We start from the raw sequence: 20,097 nt of genomic DNA, 5'->3' as shown, positions 1-20,097 counted from the left end.
CTTCCTGTGGCCGTGGCTGTTCAAATATTTGGCCATCGCTACATAGGATCTCCTCTTCCACCACTTCAAGCGTATCAGGCGAGGGGCACAAATATGGAAATGGACCAGTGAACAGCTCTTCAGAGTGTCCATGTGTGGGATCAATTGCTGTCTGACAACACTCGGCATGGTGGGAGGAAGGAGCATCAGGGTGAGGAGGAGTATGCGGTCGAGACTCACGACTACTAAGAGTTGACCGTGTGGAAGACAGACCGGAGGTGGTGGTGCCCAGGTAACTGGAAGTATTATCTGCTATCCAATTAATAACCTGTTCACACTGATCAGTTCTCAATACTGGTGTTGTTCTGTGCTTCCCTAGTAATTCGGTCAAGAAGTGGGAGCGAGAAGATGTGGCTCTTGGTTGTGGCACATTTTCACCTTGGCCACGGCCCTATCCTCTGCACGAACCATCACCAGAACGTCCACTTCCAAGTCCCTTGCCACGCGCCTTGCCCTTTGTAAAGGAAGTAAAATAGCTTACACTTGCACTATCAATGGAAAAAGGGTAATAAAAAGTAGATTAGAACCGTGGAAGAGGAAAACCACAGTTCTATTTCTCTGGCCTACACCCGACTCTTTTAAACAATCTGAACAATCAGGGAGAAACTATTACTGTTTTTCTTTACGTAAAAAATAACAAAACCTGAATAATAGAGATTTTTTACCATGGGATGGGAAAACCACAGTTATTGTTTACTGGGGTATACCAGACTTTTTTAAATATATAGATTTGCGGCTGAATAGTGAGCGACACACTCAAACTGTGTTTTTTTAGATACCAAAGGCCCAAAACTGGATAGTACAGAGATTTGACCCGTGGAACTGCAAAACCACACTGGGATTTGTCGGGCCTACACCAGACTATTTTCAACAGATATATTTTTGTGTCACAACAGTCAGGAGACACTACTGTTTTTCTTTACGGAAAATATGCCAAAACCTGAATAATAGAGATTTTTCACCGTGGGATGGCAAAACCACAGTTATTGTTTACTGGGGTATACCAGACTTTTTAAAATATATAGATTTGCGGCTGAACAGTGAGCGACACACTCAAACTGTTTTTTTTTTTAAGATACCAAAGGCCCAAAACTGGATAGTACAGAGATTTTTTCCCGTGGAACTGCAAAACCACACTGGGATTTGTCGAGCCTACACCAGACTATTTTCAACAGATAAATTTTTGTGTCACAACAGTCAGGAGACACTACTGTTTTTCTTTACGGAAAATATACCAAAACCTGAATAATAGAGATTTTTTACCGTGGGATGGCAAAACCACAGTTATTGTTTACTGGGGTATACCAGACTTTTTTAAATAGATATATTTGCGGCTGAACAGTGAGCGACACACTCAAACTGTTTTTTTTTTAGATACAAATGGCCCAAAAGTGGATAATACAGAGGTTTGAACCGTGGAAGTGCAAAACAACACTTCTGTTTCTCTAGCCTACACCTGCCTATTTTCAACAGATATATTTGGGTCTGAAAAATCAGAAACACGCTTTTTTTGGGGGGGAGGGGGGGCACCGAAAGGTTAATAAGACGGGTATTTGTACAGTGTGAATGAGGAAAAAAAAAAGAGGATTTAGATAAAAAAAAAAGGATTTTTCCTGTCCCCTGAGACCTGGAGCTAAGTCCAGCAATTTCAGCAACAGGAGCAGCACACAGGACTGTAATGCAGCGTTTGCTGGTATAACCACTGCGTCTCCTATACAGCCTGCCTGCCTGCCTGCCTGATATCTGGGATGGATATTAGTCCTGAAAAGGACTGTTTGTTTGATCTGGCAGCCTTTACAGAACCTACACTAACTATTTCGCAGTTTATATCTCTCCCTAAATCAGCAGCGCTGTCCCTACACTGTCTGATCCGGAGCGACTGTGTCCAAGATGGCGGCGCCCGGTTTTAAATACTCGAGGTGAGGCTGTGCGGCCAGCCAATCACTGTAATGCCCACAACCAACATGGCTGCGGCATTACAGTGACTGGCTGGCAATCCCTGCATGTTCATTGGCTCTGTAAAGAGCGCCAAACATGCAGGGCGGAGACCCGAGCTCCCGCCCGAGTAACCCGGAAATGCTCGGTATCCCGAGTAGCGTGATGCTCGGGCGAGTACCGAGCAGTGTCAAGCATGTTCGCTCAACACTAGTGAAATGATCAGAGATTTGATTTTTGCTTCATTCTCTATTGTGTTTTTTCCTTGCAAGCAAATTAAATGAAGATAATAAGACCAAAGAATTTGTGATTGCAATCATTTTCAGGAAGAAACTGAGTATTATCTGACAGAATTGCAGGGGTGACAATACTTTTGACACCACTGTAGGTTTTTTTCTGCTCCTTTTTATTTGTAGGTGTCCACACCAAAATACGCAATAGCAGTCTTCTCTGATTGGGTATTTGCTGCATTTTTTAATACCTTTTCTTTTATATCTGATGCATTTTCTGTGCAGATTTGAAGCTAGCTGTAGTTTTAGAATACAGAAAAGCTTTGATTTTGCATTGAAAGATGCAACAGCGCTTTTTCATGTATTCTTTTCAGGCTCCACATAGAAGCTTATAGAGAAAAAAACGCACCACAAACACACAGTTGAAAAGCGTCTTTAGACGCACAGTGGACAGGAGTTTCTATCAAATCAGATTCACTTAGCTTGGACAGTTAAGCGCAGATGATGTTTTGTGTAAAAAAAAAAGCAGCAGAAAAAACTGCATATACACTATGTGTGAACACAGCCTTACAGACGTTTTTGCTGAAATAGCACTTAAAAAAAACCTATAGCTCGTCTTATAAAAAACAAGACTTATATCAAAATGGACTAGTCCTGGCTGCTATGACTATGAACGGATGAACAAAAAATAAACCCTTAAGTCCCAACTGTTCCAAATAAAGCGGAATAGTCACAATTTGGGGTCTACGCTCCGCAGTCCCAGGCATTTGCTGAAGGTCCCTCACTGCCACAGACCCTTCTAATATCTCCTCCTGCCAGGGCAGAAAAGAATAACAAATAGGTATAGCTAAGGGAATGGCCCAAAAAAGTTTATCCTGCTTTTCTGTTCTATGAAAGTTGGGAGGTATCATGAAAAAGGATACTAAGTGAGAAAGAAAGGAAGAAAGAAAAAAAGAGAAAGAAAGAAAGAGAGAATATGAGAGAAAATAAAGGGAGAAAGACCATGAGTGGAAATAAATAAAGAAGGAATACTAAGAAAGAAAGACAGGAAGAAAGAAGGAACATGAGAAAGAAAGAGAAAGAAAAAAGAGAGAAATGAAGACAGAATATGAGAGAAAAGGAAGGGAGGAAGCATGAGAGGAAATAAACAAAGAAAGATACTAAGAAAGAAAGAAAACAAAACAGAGAGACAAGAAAGAGAAATAAAGGGAGAAAGAGTGAGAGGAAATAAAGAAGGATAGTCATAAAGAGAGAGACAGAGGAAGAAAGAAAGAAATGGAAAGAAAAAGAGATGGAAAGAAAGAGAAAGAAATGAAAAGAAAGAGAAAGAAAGAAATGGAAAGAAAGAGAAAAAAAGAAAGACAGAGAAGAATGAAAGAATGAAAAATAAAGAGAGAGCATGAGAGGAAATAAAGAAGGATAGTAAAAAAGAAAGACAGAGAATGAAAGAGAAAGAAATATAGAAAGAGGAGGAAAGACAGAAGAAAGAAAATTAAAAAGAGAGCGCATGAGAGAAAATAAATAAAGGATACTAACAAAGAAAGAAAGAAAGAGAGACAGAGGAAGAAAGGAAAGAAAGAAACAAAGAAAGACAGAGAAGAAGGAAAGAATGAAAAAAAAGAGAGAGCATGAGAGGAAATAAAGAGGGATACTAAAAAAAAGAGAGACAGAGAAAGAAATAAAGAAAAGGAAGAAAGAAAGAGAGAAGAATGAAGGAAAGAAAAAAAGGAAAGAGATAAAAATAAAGAGGCAGCGCTGTAGTTGTTTAACAATTAAAATTAATTATCAAAAATACAAATTGCCCAATAATTCTGCGCACGGTGTAAGATTTAGTGACATCTCACAATGCTTCTAATGTAACACAGAGCAGATTTTCTTTTCTCAAATCCACAGTGGAAAATCTCCTGTGTATTTGCAGTGTGGGGAGGATGCCCCCATATTATGTAAATCTGCTTATATACATCGGAGGACGCCCCCCACAATGCAGCATTATTTTCGGCATGTAATGTATCCTAATGTCCTTACACTACACCGACGCTCATATTCAGACGTATTCAGCATCCAGGCGGCCCGGCACCAGCACTGTGGCCTTCGATAAATTGCCTATCCTCATTAAAATGATACCTCAGTGTTATCGCTTATCTAAGTTCACCATACAAATGAGTCTTACACTTCAGAAACGATGCTGCTCCCTTGAAATGACTATTCAAGGGAGCAGCCATCATCTCCGTTACTTATCTCCTTCAAACCCTCTGCCTAGAGGCATCAGCTTGGGGGCTGCAAACCCCTGTGTATAAAAAGGCTGCGCTAGGAGCGCTCATAGTAATTTCACAGTCAGGTGTCCTGGTGACTGCTGAAAGGAACAATTTCTGCATTAAATCTGCCAGTGTTTCCCATTAGAATACACTTTCAGTTGCCCGCTGTGTATGGAGAAGCTGAAACTTTCCTGGACTTCTTCTGATTTTTTTTAGCTTATTATGGTTTATAGTTATTAATAGTTTAACTATTTATGTTTTATTGTTTAGCGAAAAGTAAAACTTTTTTTTTCTTCCACGTTGAACCTCCTATTCTAGACATATGCCCAGAGGCAGCAGAGCTGACCTCATCACGAGGATTGCTTGACAACTTACATGGGGCGGCAGGTAAACCTCCATTAAATGGGTTGTACAAGTGGATATTTCACAAGATAGGTGATAAATGACGGATCACCAGGGGTATCTACTGCTGGGACCCCCACAAAAATTAGAACAAGGGGTCCCATTCCCTCTGTTAGGGTAGGTGCATACACATTGCAGCTCCATTCAGTATCCACGGGCTGCACTCTGCTCTCTCACAAGCGATTAGACATTTATCAACTATCCTGTGGCGTTAGGTGCTCACCATGCAAAAAATTACTGAGTGCAGTGGAAAACGGAAAAAAAATAAATAAATTGCACATAAGGCAGGCATTATTTCCACTTTTTTTTATTCCCAAAAAGTGACATACAGTCAGTGATACTGTCAATTCTCCTCATTCCTTTTTACTTCCCGAGGCTCTAAACCCATTGATGACACATATTACGTCTCGTTACATTGTATCAGTGTAAGGGCTCGTGCTAATGGCTGTATAACTCGCAACGATTGCTATCCGTAGTTCGGATGGATAGCACTCGCCCCCATGTTATTCTGTGGGGTCGTGCACAGGTCCGATTATTTCCTTGGACCGAGTTGGTCTGAGAAAAAATTTGCAGCATGGAAGATTTGCCTCCGAGAATCGGATGTCGCTCGCCCATTCAACATGGGACATGATGACATCTGAGTGCTGTCCAATTTTCACAGGCTGACATAATGGACCTCCAAGAAAATCAGATTACACTCTGATCACTCCCTGGTCACACTCTGATCTCACTTTGATCTCTCACTCTGATCTCATACTCTGATCTCACACACTGATCTCACACACTGATCTCACACTCTGATCTCACACTCTGATCTCACACTCTGATCTCACACACTGATCTCACTTTGATCTCTCACTCTGATCTCACACTCTGATCTCATACTCTGATCTCATACTCTGATCTCACACTTTGATCTCACACTCTGATCTCACACTCTGATCTCACACATTGATCTCACACTCTGATCTCACACTCTGATCTCACACTCTGATCTCACACTCTGATCTCACACACTGATCTCACACTCTGATCTCACACTGATCACACTCTGAGTGTGATTAGCATAATCTGACAGATTTTCTTGGATGTGGAGAGAAAACACTTGTCTGAACCTGCACTTAGGAAGTAAACATGGTCGGCCTTATCCTGGATGGTAACCTGTGCCGTTCTTTTTATTTATAGTCCCTCTCCCACCACATAGTGTGTTTTAGGCCACGTTCACACGTTGAGTATTTGATCAGCATTATATATCAGTATTTGAAAGCCAAAACCAGGAGGAGTGGGCGATAAATACAGATGTGGTGATGAGTTTCTATTAGATTTTTCATCTGATTCTCACACCCCCATCTCACACTCTGATCTCACACTCTGATCTCACACACTGATCACACTCTGATCTCACACTCTAATCTCACACTCTAATCTCACTCTAATCTCACACTCTAATCTCACACTCTGATCACACACTCTATTCTCACACTCTATTCTCACACTCTATTCTCACACTCTAATCTCACACTCTAATCTCACACTCTAATCTCACACTCTGATCACACTCTGATCTCACACTGTGATCACATTCTGATCTCACACTGATATCACTCTGATAACACTCTGATAACATACTGATCTCACACACTGATCTCAGACTCTGATTGCACTCTGATCTCACACTCTGATCTCACACACTGATCTCACACACTGATCTCACACTGATCACACTCTGATAACACTCTGATAACATACTGATCTCACACTCTGATCTCACACTCTAATCTCACACTCTAATCTCACACTCTAATCTCACACTCTAATCTCGCACTCTGATCTCGCACTCTGATCTCACACTCTGATCTCACACACTGATCTCACACACTGATCTCACACTGATAACACTCTGATAACATACTGATCTCACACTCTGATCTCACACTCTAATCTCACACTCTAATCTCACACTCTAATCTCACACTCTGATCACACACTCTAATCTCACACTCTGATCACACACTCTGATCACACTCTAATCTCACACTCTAATCTCACACTCTAATCTCACACTCTGATCACACACTCTGATCACACTCTAATCTCACACTCTAATCTCACACTCTAATCTCACACTCTAATCTCACACTCTGATCTCACACTCTGATCACACACTCTGATCACACTCTAATCTCACACTCTAATCTCACACTCTAATCTCACACTCTAATCTCACACTCTAATCTCACACTCTGATCTCACACTGATCTCACACTGATAATACTCTGATAACACTCTGATAACATACTGATCTCACACTCTGATCGCACACACTGATCTCACACACTGATCTCACACTGATCACACTCTGAGTGTGATTAGCATAATCTGATCGATTTTCTTAGATGTGGAGAAAACGCTTGTCTGAACCTGCCCTTAGGAAGTAAACATGGTCGGCCTTATCCTGGATGGTAACCTGCGCAATTCCTTTTATTGGTGGTTCCTCTCCCCAACACAGTGATTTTTAGAACACGTTCACACGTTGAGTATTTCATCAGCATTTTACATCAGTAGTTGTAAGCCAAAACGAGGAGTGGGTGATAAATACAGAAGTGGTGACATGTTTCTATTAGATTTTTCATCTGATTGTTCCACTCCTGATTTTGGCTTACAAATACTGATGTCAAATACTGACCAAATACTGAATGTGTGAATGTGGCCTTATATAGATTGTTGGGAAACATCAATAAAAGTGGTTTAAAGGGTTTTCCAGAATATTCCATCAATGTCAGATCGGTGAGGCTCCAACTCTTAGCAGAGGCACTGAGCTGCAGTACCCAGTGTGCTGTTCCAGCTCTGCATATTCGGCTCCTCCGAGATCTGCTTTTTTGGGGTGTGTGAAATTTCGGACCCCCGCCAATCTGCTATTGATACCCTGTCCTGTGGATATGTCATAAATATCTAAGTCTTAGAAAACCCCTTTAATCTTTATTTAAACAGGACAGTAAAACTATTCGGACCTACTCTGGCGGTTATGTCCGGCTCTGCATGTGTTATACATGGAAAGCAATGATCAAATCCTCATGGAATCCGGTCTAGTCATTGGAAATAGAATTGTTCAAACCCTTACAGTAAAAAAAAACCTGTCTCCATTATAGCCGCAGGTAGCATTAAACAGGAGTTCACTTAAACACTTGACCTTTGATAAATCGGCCACTAAACCCCCTGTCAATAGAGCGCTGACTGTTAATAGCCATCCACTGCTCTGCACAAGACCACCGCATTGATCCGCTCGCATTAGGGAGGTAGCGACCCCGTTCCTCGTTGTGTCTGTATGTTGTAACGTTCACAAAGTGCACCTTCCACAGCCGATCATTACGTGTGTGACTGAGCGAGTTAATGCAGATTTGCAAGCTGTTCCCATTTGTTAAATGTCAGAAAAACACATGCAAGTCACTGGCTTTAGTGCTCAGCCGCCAGCTGGCTCCTCTGAATGCTGCGGCCAAATGATAGTCTATCAAACAGCGGGAAGTCAGCGAGAAAGGACGGATTCTGGATGGAGACGGCATTGAGATCTCAACAGCACCATACAATACACTGGGATCTACGGAGCGAGACACAAAACTACCAAAATGAATGTACACGACAGAATAACTACAAAGCAACACACAGTATATACACATCTAATCACATACTACATATGCATGGAAGCTAAAGCGTACCTGCCCTTTTATATAAAACTCTGTCTTGGTGCCCTCATCTCTCATTGCTTTTGGTGCACTAACCAGTTCTTTAACTTGCCATCAATCTCTTTATTAGTATTCTGCCAGCACTATAGGTACAGGGATGTTCTCTCCTTCACTTTTTTTGCATGCATTTTTCTTGCCATTGACCAAATATTGTCTACTCTTGCCTCTCTGTTATTCCTTTAAGCAGTTTAAAGAGACAGAGAAACAGATAAACAAAGACCTGCTGTCATGCTTCTGAGATCGAACCCTTGAGCCTGTGTTTTGTGCACAGCATCTCTGTCCATTGAGCCACAGCAGACACACCTTTTCTCCTGGTGTTTAGATTCTTTTATTCTGGCTACAGTCTGTTTAGCATAACACATGTAGTTTCATTTGTCTGCCCTATCACCTTTTGGGTGCAGCTTTATATTTTTTCCCCCTCCTGGCATTTCCTGCTGGGGGATTGTTTCTTGTACAGCCATACTACTGCCAGTCAGTCATATTCCAGCTAGGGTTTATCTCCTTTTTCTCCGCTGTTTTTGTTCTTTGCTCTGCACCTAGATTCTGTTTCTTTTTTGGAAGTAGACAGCATATAATCAGTGTAGTATAAACAGTACGTACTTTATACTTTATTTTGTATTTTGTGGTTTATTTTACTCACTCTGGGATCTTTCCTTTTTTTCAGCACACTTTCCCTTTTGTAGGTAATTCACACTCTGCTTTGCTCTCAGGTTCTTTAGGAGGAACATGATGCGCTTGACGGCCTTTCTGGCAGCATAGGTCCGAGTTGCCATTTTCTAGTCTGTGGTTAGGTCGATCTCTGGTCAAGCAGGAACCACTATGGACTGTGGGGTCAGGATCTCCAGTCTGTATAGGAACCGGCAATGTTAGCTGCAGTATTTAGATTTACCTGTTATCCTGAGTGAGTAGCTACTCAATCATAATACCTGCCCCTATTTTCTGTAATCCATCTCTGCTGCTATAGGTAGATTACCATATTTGCTAACACTCCTGGAATTGTCTAGTAGACTCCTAGTAAAAAGACCTTCCAGAAGAGGCATCTAATCTCCTGTAATCAGCAATTCTGGAAGATGAAGATTTCTGACAACTGGTGGGTATAAGACAACATCATTTTGAAAGTGATTTCCAGATTGTCTATTAAACACAGTACCAAATACCATAATATGGTCTGGAAGTACAATAACCAATTAAAATTATTCTGTATAGGAAATCAGCTCTCCATCTACTGACTGTGCTTCTGATCACAGTGCTGCAGTGTAAAGCATGTAGGACAATAAAAAAAGCAAACAAAAGTATTATGTCCATCTATGAGCCAGGCCTGGGGGGCTTTTCTAAAGGGTTGTCCACTACTCAGCAAAGCACTTCTGAATCCCTATGTTTTCCCCAAGTAAAGTAATAATATTTAAACTCACCTCCGGTGTCTGCTCCATTTCAGAGGTTTCGACACTGGCTCTCCTGAGGCGAAACTTGCAGCCAATCAGCGCTGGCTTCAATCCTCTCTCCTTTGGACAAATCAAGACATTACAGATGTCCATAGGAGAGGAGAGTGAAGTGGCCACTAATTGGTCTCAGGGATTGCAGGACATAATGTCAAGTGAGCCCTGGGAGAGCCAGTGCTGACACCGCTGAAATGGCACCGGCACCTGAAATGAATATGTGTTATTAATTTACAGGGGGGGTGGACAGAGGGATTTAGAAGGGGTTGTCCAAGTAATGGACAACCCCTTTAAGGCCAAGGCAACCCATCAGCATCACGTAGATGTTTTGCAGCATGCCATTGAGTTTGAAGAGGGAGCTCTCCTCTTCTGGGACAGTTCCATGTAGTACGTTGTGGTGTGGGAGGCAGCCGCTCCTTCTATTACAACATGAACGGTAAAGTAAAAAAATGAAAAACTCATATGATAGACATCATAGCAGCACTAAATACAGAAAAATAGCCTATAGAAAGATCAAATTTGCATAGTTTTAAGATTCTCATGGAGTCCTCACCGCAGAACCTAAGGTGCAATACCACACAGAACCTATGGACAAGTGTGGTGCTTTTCTATTTGGAAAAAGTTAGCCATGCTTTTCTAATCCTATACAATTCCTTTAAAATAGACTAACATGCATTTTTCGTTACGGGATGAAAACATGGATGTTCCGATTCACTGACAGACAATAAACTGATTTTTTTTTTTTAAATGGCCGTGAATGGAAATTAGAAAGTTGGAAAATTTTTATGCAATTCATCAACTTTATGTGCATGTGACTATACAAACCCTTTTAGAAGCATTTCCTTATCCCATAAATTACATCATTATTGGGTCGAGATTACACATGGACTAATAATATTTTTTCCCATAAAAAAAAAGAGAAAGGATCTGAACTGAAACTTGTAATTAGAGCTTTCTCGGAAAGTTGAATTATATATCAAGAGCAGGAAGCCAAATAGATTGGAAATAGAAATGGAACAAATGTGACATTTTCCTCTTACACGGCCCTTAATGCAGAGACTAACAGGTCGGCTGCCATTTACACAGTGGTTGGTTTTACATAATTATCGTGTAAGAAGGCGATAGATGCTGAGAAATGAACTTCTATATTTATAACTTCACAGGAATCATTATACTTTTCTTTGTCACAAAGTTTGGAGCAGACTAAGGAATCAGGGAGTTGGGCAGTCCCCCTTCCACTTATGCTTAAAGCCTAATTTTATATTCTTCCCCAATGCCAAGAATGTATATATTGAAGGAATAAAACATGTATGTCTTTTTTGGGGCTTTCACAATGGAGGCCTGGTTGTAGTCGACCATATGCCTTTCTGTAGGAATAATGCTTATTATTATTATATATATTGGATCAACCACTATTTACTACTGTTTAATAGTGCATGAGTTTCTGTCTCCAGAAGTGTAAGGATTAATCACAGTTTACTGTTTTGTTGGACATTTGTGATGTAATATACGATCTGGCCATTAGAGGGCAGCGGCGCAAAACCTGAGTTAGAGCATGGGGTTTTGGATGTTGGTGAGCGGTTGGAGAGAGGTGAAGAAGAGACTGGAGGGAAGTGGATGCGTGGATCCTTGGGGAAAGTCTGGATAGAGCAGTGCAACTCTGGATCTGTTGTTGGGGACTTTTCGACGCATTGTTCAGCTTAACATGAGTTGACTCGGTGAGGACAACCAAGTAAACAGCAGCTTGGGCTAGGCCACATGAGGCCTCATCTCTAAGGGCTTAGAGAAGCCCTGCATTGGAGAGATCGACTTTCCCTAAGAGCTTCAAGACGGTGTTTCTGATTATTCGGGGCTCAGCCCAGCAAGGAACCTTCTACTTCAGTCTCAGGACATATCAGTACCTTCTTACATCTGAATATTTATGGACATATATAAATAGCCATATAGAGGTCTAGTTAGTTAGGACAAAGGGCCTTTTTTGTAAGAGACATTTTAAAATCTGCTCCAAATAAGCAATTAGTAAAGTACTGGCACAACACTGTAGTTTTATTGTTTTATGCATAGAAAGAGTTAATCGAATGGTATTTTGCTTGCATACAGTGGGGAAAATAAGTATTTGATACTCTGCTGATTTTGCAAGTTTTCCCACCTACAAAGAATGGAGAAGTCTGTAATTTTTATTATAGGTAGACTGCTACTGTGAGACACAAAATCTTGAAAAAAAAATCCAGAAAATCACATTTTATGATTTTTGCATAATTAATTTGCATTTTATTGCATGAAATAAGTATTTGATACAATAGGAAAACAGAACTTAATATTTGGTACAGAAACCTTTGTTTGCAATTACAGAGGTCAGAGGTTACCTGTAGATCAAGTTTGCACACACTGCAGAAGGGATTTTGACCTGCTCCTCCATACAGATCTTCTCCAGATCTTTCAGGTTTTGGGGCTGTCGCTGGGTAACATTGAGTTTCAGCTCCCTCCAAAGATTTTCTTTTGGGATCAGGTCTGGAGACTAGCTATTCCACTCCAGGACTTTGAACTGTTTCTTACGGAGCCACTCTTTAGTTGCCCTTGCTGTGTATTTCGGGTCATTGTCATGCTGGAAGACCCAGCCACAACCCATCTTCAATGTTCTTACTGAGGTTGTTAGCCAAGTCTCGCGATACATGACCCCATCCATCCTCCCTTCAATACAGTGCAGTCATCATTTCCCTTTTGCAGAAAAGCACCCCCAAAGCATGATCCTTACCCCACGAGGAGAGATCTTTGCATGGAGCCCCAGACCGAGTAAGATTGACAGTCATCTTGTGCTTCTTCCATTTTCTAATAATTGTGCCAACAGTTGTTGCCTTCTCTGCTTGTCTACTGTCCTGTGGCCCATCCAAGCCTTATGCAGGTCTACAATTTGTCCCTGGTGTCCTTAGACAGTTCTTTGGTCTTGGACATGGTGGAGAGGTTGGAGTGTGAGTTTGTGGACAGGTGTCTTTTATACAGGTAATAAGTTCAAACAGGTACAAATAATACAGGTAATGAGTGCAGAGTAGGAGGGCTTCTTAAAGAAAAACACACAGGTCTGTGTGAGCGAGGCAGAATTCTTACTGGTTGGTAGGTGATCAAATACTTATTTCATGCAGTAATATTTAAAAAATCATACAATGTGATTTTCTGTTTTTTATCTTTAGATTTTGTATCCCACAGGTGAAGTGCACCTATGATAAAAATTACAGACCTTTCCACTCTTTGTAGGTGGGAAAACTTGCAAAATCAGCAGTGTATCAAATACTTATTTTTCTCACTGTATAACTGTTAATTCTGTTTAAGTGTACCTGCGTATACCCTCAGCCGGTGTTATTCAAAGGAACTGCTGTCATTGCATTTGAAATGAAATGTATACACTGTTTACCTACTGTACAATCCTTCTCTTTTTTTTTATAAGCTGGTTAGTAAATATTTGTTATATTACCTAATCTGTGTTTTTTTATTTATTTATGTATTACTAATAAATAAATGAAAAATATTAATAAATAAATAAATGAAAAAAAATGCAGTGAGGGTCCATCTTATTTTTAATAACCAGCCAAGAAAAAGCAGACAGCTGTGAGCTGGTCTTATTATAGTGGGAAGGGGCCAATATCCATGGACCTTTCCAGTCTATTAATATCAGCCTAAAGCTGTCTGCTTTGCCTTTGCTGGTTATTAAAAATGGGGGGACCGTAAAAAATTGCATGGGGTCCTCCCTATTTTTTAATAATCAGCTAAGGCAAAGCAGACAGCTGCTGGCTGATATTAATAGTCTGGTAAGGGTAATGAATATTGGTCTCTTTCCAGCCTAATAAGACCAGCCATCAGCCACCCCACAAATGACGCATCCATTAGATGCGCCAATTCTGGCTCTTAGCCTGAGCTCTTCCCGATTGCCCTCTCCATTACTAACACATGAACTTGATGTCAGTGGACATTACACAGCTGACATCAACCAAACAATCCCATTACCCTGAATGCCTCCTCACCTGGGCAATTGGGAAGAGGATGTGGGACAGTTGGGACTAGAGATGAGCGAATTGATTCACGGGTCTCCGGTCCAGCGTCCAGGTCAGTGGTTCCGGCAGTTGGACAGGAAGCAGCTCATCTCTTACCATACAGAGTTCCCAGCGCAGCTTTTGATTAGCCAGGGCTAGTGTGACATCATCTGTGCTTCCTGCTCATCTCTAGTTTAAACCTACAGTAAAGACCAAAAGTTTGGACACACCTTCTCATTTAAAGATTTTTCTGTATTTTCATGACTATGAAAATTGTACATTCACACTGAAGGCATCAAAACTATAAATTAACACATGTGGAATTATATACTTAACAAAAAAGTGTGAAACAACGGAAAATATGTCTTATATTCTAGGTTCTTCAAAGTAGCCACCTTTTGCTTTGATGACTGCTTTGCACACTCTTGGAATTCTCTTGATGAGCTTCAAGAGGTAGTCACTGGAAATGGTCTTCCAACAATCTTGAAGGAGTTCCCAGAGAAGCTTAGCACTTGTTGGCCCTTTTGCCTTCACTCTGCGGTCCAGCTCACCCCAAACCATCTCGATTGGGTTCTGGTCTGGTGACTGTGGAGGCCAGGTCATCTGGCGTAGCACCCCATCACTCTCCATCTTGGTCAAATAGCCCTTACACAGCCTGGAGGTGTATTTGAGGTCATTGTCCTGTTGAAAAATAAATGATGGTCCAACTAAACGCAAACCGGATGGAATAGCTTGCCGCTGCAAGATGCTGTGGTAGCCATGCTGGTTCAGTATGCCTTCAATTTTGAATAAATCCCCAACAGTGTCACCAGCAAAGCACCCCCACACCATCACACCTCCTCCTCCATGCTTCACGGTGAGAACCAGGCATGTAGAGTCCATCCATTCACCTTTTCTGCGTCGCACAAAGACACGGTGGTTGGAACTAAAGATCTCAAATTTGGACTCATCAGACCAAAGCATAGATTTCCACTGGTCTAATGTCCATTCCTTGTGTTCTTTAGCCCAAACAAGTCTCTTCTGCTTGTTGCCTGTCCTTAGCAGTGGTTTCCTAGCAGCTATTTTACCATGAAGGCCTGCTGCACAAAGTCTCCTCTTAACAGTTGTTGTAGAGATGTGTCTGCTGCTAGAACTCTGTGTGGCATTGACTTGGTCTCTAATCTGAGCTGCTGTTAACCTGCGATTTCTGAGGCTGGTGACTCTGATAAACTTATCCTCAGAAGCAGAGGTGACTCTTGGTCTTCCTTTCCTGGGGCGGTCCTCATGTGAGCTAGTTTCTTTGTAGCGCTTGATGGTTTTTGCAACTGCACTTGGGGACACTTTCAAAGTTTGCCCAATTTTTCGGACTGACTGACCTTCATTTCTTAAAGTAATGATGGCCACTCGTTTTTCTTTACTTAGCTGTTTTTTTCTTGCCATAATACAAATTCTAATAGTCTATTCAGTAGGACTATCAGCTGTGTATCTACCAGACTTCTGCACAACACAACTGATGGTCCCAACCACATTTATAAGGCAAGAAATCTCACTTATTAAACCTGTCAGGGCACACATGTGAAGTGAAAAACATTTCCGGTGACTACCTCTTGAAGCTCATCAAGAGAATCTCAAGATTGTGCAAAGCAGTCATCAAAGCAAAAGGTGGCTACTTTGAAGAACCTAGAATATAAGACATATTTTCCGTTGTTTCACACTTTTTTGTTAAGTATATAATTCCACATGTGTTAATTCTAGTGTTGAGCGAGCACTAAAATGCTCGGGTGCTCGAAGCTCGGGCCGAGCTCGCCGTGATACTCGGGTGCTCGACCCGAGCAACGAGCCCAATGTTAGTCTATGGGAGACTCGAGCATTTTTGCGGTGGCACCCCCGGCAGTCTTTTAAAAGCCTAACAAGTGCCCAAAACGATAGCGACAGTGCTCAAATGACATGGGGACAGCATGGGGATCACCCCAGGAAGCATTTCTGACCCCCAGGTCACTGCTGTCAACAACGTGGTCAGAGGTATTAAGCCACTTTTACAGGCTTACAATAAAACGTTCAAAAACGAAAGTGAAACTTTTTTCCTGTGAAATATGTTAAGGAACATCCTTTCCAGGGTAAAGACTTGTGTATAAGGTAAAGTAAATGACCAAAAACAAAAATACTCCTCCACACCTTCGGCTATGTTCACAAGTAGCATTTTTTATGCGTTTTTGCACTTTTGTATTGCTTTCAACTATGACAAATGCATTCACCGTGAAATGTCATTTTAACATTTTACAACCTTATCTGGCCATGTGCTGTGTGACACATGCATAAAGTGCTGAAAAGACAAGGGAACAGCATGGGGAAGACCCCTGGAAGCATCTCTGACTCCCAGGTCACTGTCTAAAAGTGTGCCCATCATAAGTGAAGATGCAGACTTGCAACTATCCCCATGCAAGTTCTAGTCCCAGGGCAGTGTTCAATTGTACCTCCCCCATTCCTTGCAATACAAGCTCAAGTATGCAGCCTGCCACCCACCCACCCCCAGGCTGCAATACCATACTGCTTGCTTGCTTGCACTTTAAATTGGGCCTTTTAGGCATGTGGAGGCAGAATCTGGCCACCACGCCATGGCTGTGTCGCTGCTTGCTCCCCAGCCTCCAGGGGGTGGCCGGGTGTCCATACTCGGTCCCCAGCCACCCCTATTTGTCCCAGTAACCTTTCCCACACTTTTCTTAGCCTGGCCTGCTTTAGGGCAGCATTGGCCGAGCCCACCGGACTATCAGACTCCTCCGGTGGGCCCTGACTTCTCCATCAGGGGAGTTGAGAGTGCCAAGGTGAGGAGCATGATGAGGATGATAGAAGTTAGCATCTGCTTTGTTTTGTTGTAATGCAAGAGCATGTATGTAGTAGCCCTAGGCCTGAGGTGGTCAGCGTTTTGGCACATATCCTACCTCCTCCGAGGATTGCTGGATGTTTTCCTGCTACTATCCAAGTTCTATGACTCCCGTTAAAACAAAGCTTCAGGTGATAAATGATGGATGAGGTAGTGGCAAAGGAGAAAGAGCAGGAGGAACTGGGACGATTCACATCAATATCAGGCAAGTCAGCCAGATATGTCTTGTAGGATATGTTTCTGTAACAAAAGGAGCGGTTCGGCTACACAGTTATAGGGCATACAGTGAGTGCAATGCCTACCAAAAATTTCGAGCCACTCCAATGCCCCTTGGAAATGACATGGAGGTCAGAGGGCGTTAACTAAACCTTTTTTTCCATTTATAGCAACTGGGTCTCCCGTGCACTGTTGGCCTAAGCAGTGAATGGAAGGCTTTCCAAAAATTATGAGGAACTGCAATGCCCCTTACAAGAGCCATGTGTGGGACCCCAGCAGTCTGGTCACCACAGTAATAGAGATATTACGTCGGAGAGCAAGTGGGAGGTTTCCTGGTCAGGATCCCTTAAACATGCAACATCCTCCTGCCCCAATCCTGGGAGGGGAGAATTCTGCCCTTATAAACTGGATCTGGGGCGGGGTTGAGTGAGTCAGAGAACAGTCAGAGTCAGAGTGAGAGCAAGGGAAAGTAACAGCAAGGAGCTCTGTAGGAGCTAGGAGCTAAAGACCAGGGGCTGGAAGCTGAGCAGAGCTCACCCTGGCAGAAGACAATAGGAACCGGACACAGGAGTCCGAAGCTGTGAGGACTTATATATCCAGCAGCAGAAACCAGCCGGCAGAGGATTTCAGGTCCTCTGGCCATAGAAGCCTGGAGGCTCAGTCACAAGCAAGGGACCAACACCGCCGTCGTGGAGCGGAAGCTAACAGAAAGCCCCAAGTCACCAGCCATACGGGTGAGCACTACACGGTACACTCAGGGACGTGGGCTACTTCTACCCGCTTACAGCAAGGTAGCCAGGAAGAGTGCAGACAGACGGGGAGGCCTACAACTCCACCTGGCCAGGGGAACTCCTGCTTGCTCACAGACTGACCAGGCCTCTTATGCTAGCCAGTACTCCCAGGAGGGTCTACCTTATAATCATCAGTAAAGACCCTGAACTGCACTGCAAAGACTCTGAGTCATTCCTGCTGCGCTCGTGCACCATCACCCCCATTATCCACACTCACTGCCCTGAGGCTATACTCCTCCCGAGGGGAGTTATCCCATTCTATGCTGCGCACACAACACCAGCCGCAGCGGTCTGCCTCGCAGCGGTGGTACTCCCTGACCGCAATCCACGGGTGGCGCAGACAGACAATTAACCTCAAAACCTAAGAAAGACTGCCACTGGTTTGACCAGCCTGAGCCACGGGACCGGGTCACCGCCACGGAGACTACAGACACAAGAGAACCGGCACCGGGTATCCCACACACGTGTACAAACGGCCCAGGGGGCGCGTCACATGCAGTACAGCATATTACAAACATAAGTCCCATTATTGGGGAGTGGGTGTCCCATGGTATTTGCTTATGCTTTCCAAGCAAAAGTTGCCAAAAATTAGGACGGAGCAACTTGCAATGCCCCTTACAAGAGCCATGCAGTACAGCATATTACAAACATAAGTCCCATTATTGAGGAGTGGGTGTCCCATAGTATTTGCTTATGCTTTCCCAGCAAAAGCTGCCAAAAATTAGGACGGAGCAACTTGCAATGCCCCTTACAAGAGCCATGCAGTACAGCATATTACAAACATAAGTCCCATTATTGGGGAGTGGGTGTACCATAGTATTTGCTTATGCTTTCCAAGAAAAAGCTGCCAAAAATTAGGACGTAGCAACTTGCAATGCCCCTTACAAGAGCCATGCAGAACAGCATATTGCAAACATAAGTCCCATTATTGGGGAGTGGGTGTCCCATAGTATTTGCTTATGCTTTCCCAGCAAAAGCTGCCAAAAATTAGGACGGAGCAACTTGCAATGCCCATTACAAGAGCCATGCAGTACAGCATATTACAAACATAAGTCCCATTATTGGGGAGTGGGTATCCCATAGTATTTGCTTATGCTTTCCCAGCAAAAGCTGCCAAAAATTAGGACGGAGCAACTTGCAATGCCCCTTACAAAAGCCATGCAGTACAGCATATTACAAACATAAGTCCCATTATTGGGGAGTGGGTGTCCCATAGAATTTGCTTATGCCTTGCAAGCAAAAGCTGCCAAAAATAAGGACGGAGGAACTTGCAATGCTGGCACCCTGGTGGTATAGTGGTGGTGGAGGCTGAGGATAAGGAGAAGAAGATTAAACAGCCAAAATGAGGAAGCGTATACCCATGTGTGGGTGTGAAGCGGTGCCTGTGAATACACTTCCCGAAATAACACAGTGGATTTGACTTTATGTTACTCTGCTGTCATTTGGTGGTGATGAGAAGTCTGGCCCAATCCAGCCCTTGTTCATTTTGATAAGGGTCAGCTTGTCAGCATTGTCAGTTGACAGGCGAGTGCACTTATCAGTTATAATTCCCCCAGCGGCACTAAAAACACGCTCCGATAACACGCTAGCGGCAGGGCAGGCCAGGACCTCCAAGGCGTACAGAGCGAGTTCATTCCAAGTGTCCAGCTTGGATACCCAATAATTAAAAGGCACAGAGGAATCACGGAGGACGCTGGTACGATCAGCAAGGTACTCCCTCACCATCCTTGTGAGAGTACCCCGCGCCTCAGGGCCTGTAAACTGGGCGGGTATCAGAAAACTGTCTCAGAACGTTGACAGTGTTCCCCTGCCTCTGCTGGATTGGAGTTGCATCTCTCTCGCCTGTACGCCTTGGTTGGGCAACGAACTGTGACCTCTGCCGCTAGCGTGTTCAGATGGGAATTTTTTTAAGAGTTCTGCAGCAAGGGCCTTCTGGTATTGCCCAATTTTTGTAGACCTCTCCACCTCAGGAATAAGAGAGTGAAAGTTCTCCTTGTAGCAGGGGTCTACAAGTGTCACCAACCAGTAATGACTGTCACCCAAAATTTTGACAACGCGAGGGTCATGGTTAAGGCAGCGTAACATAAAGTCAGCCATGCGTGCCAGACTGGTAACGGGCAAGATTTCCGTGTCCTCACCAAGATGACGACTGACCATGCTCTCCTCCT

This window comes from Phyllobates terribilis, unplaced genomic scaffold (assembly GCF_046119375.1).
Source record: "Phyllobates terribilis strain yellow unplaced genomic scaffold, ASM4611937v1 Scaffold_1__5_contigs__length_1240528914, whole genome shotgun sequence".
NCBI classification, from domain to species: Eukaryota; Metazoa; Chordata; class Amphibia; order Anura; family Dendrobatidae; genus Phyllobates; species Phyllobates terribilis.
Note: the sequence above shows the minus strand (reverse complement) of the source record.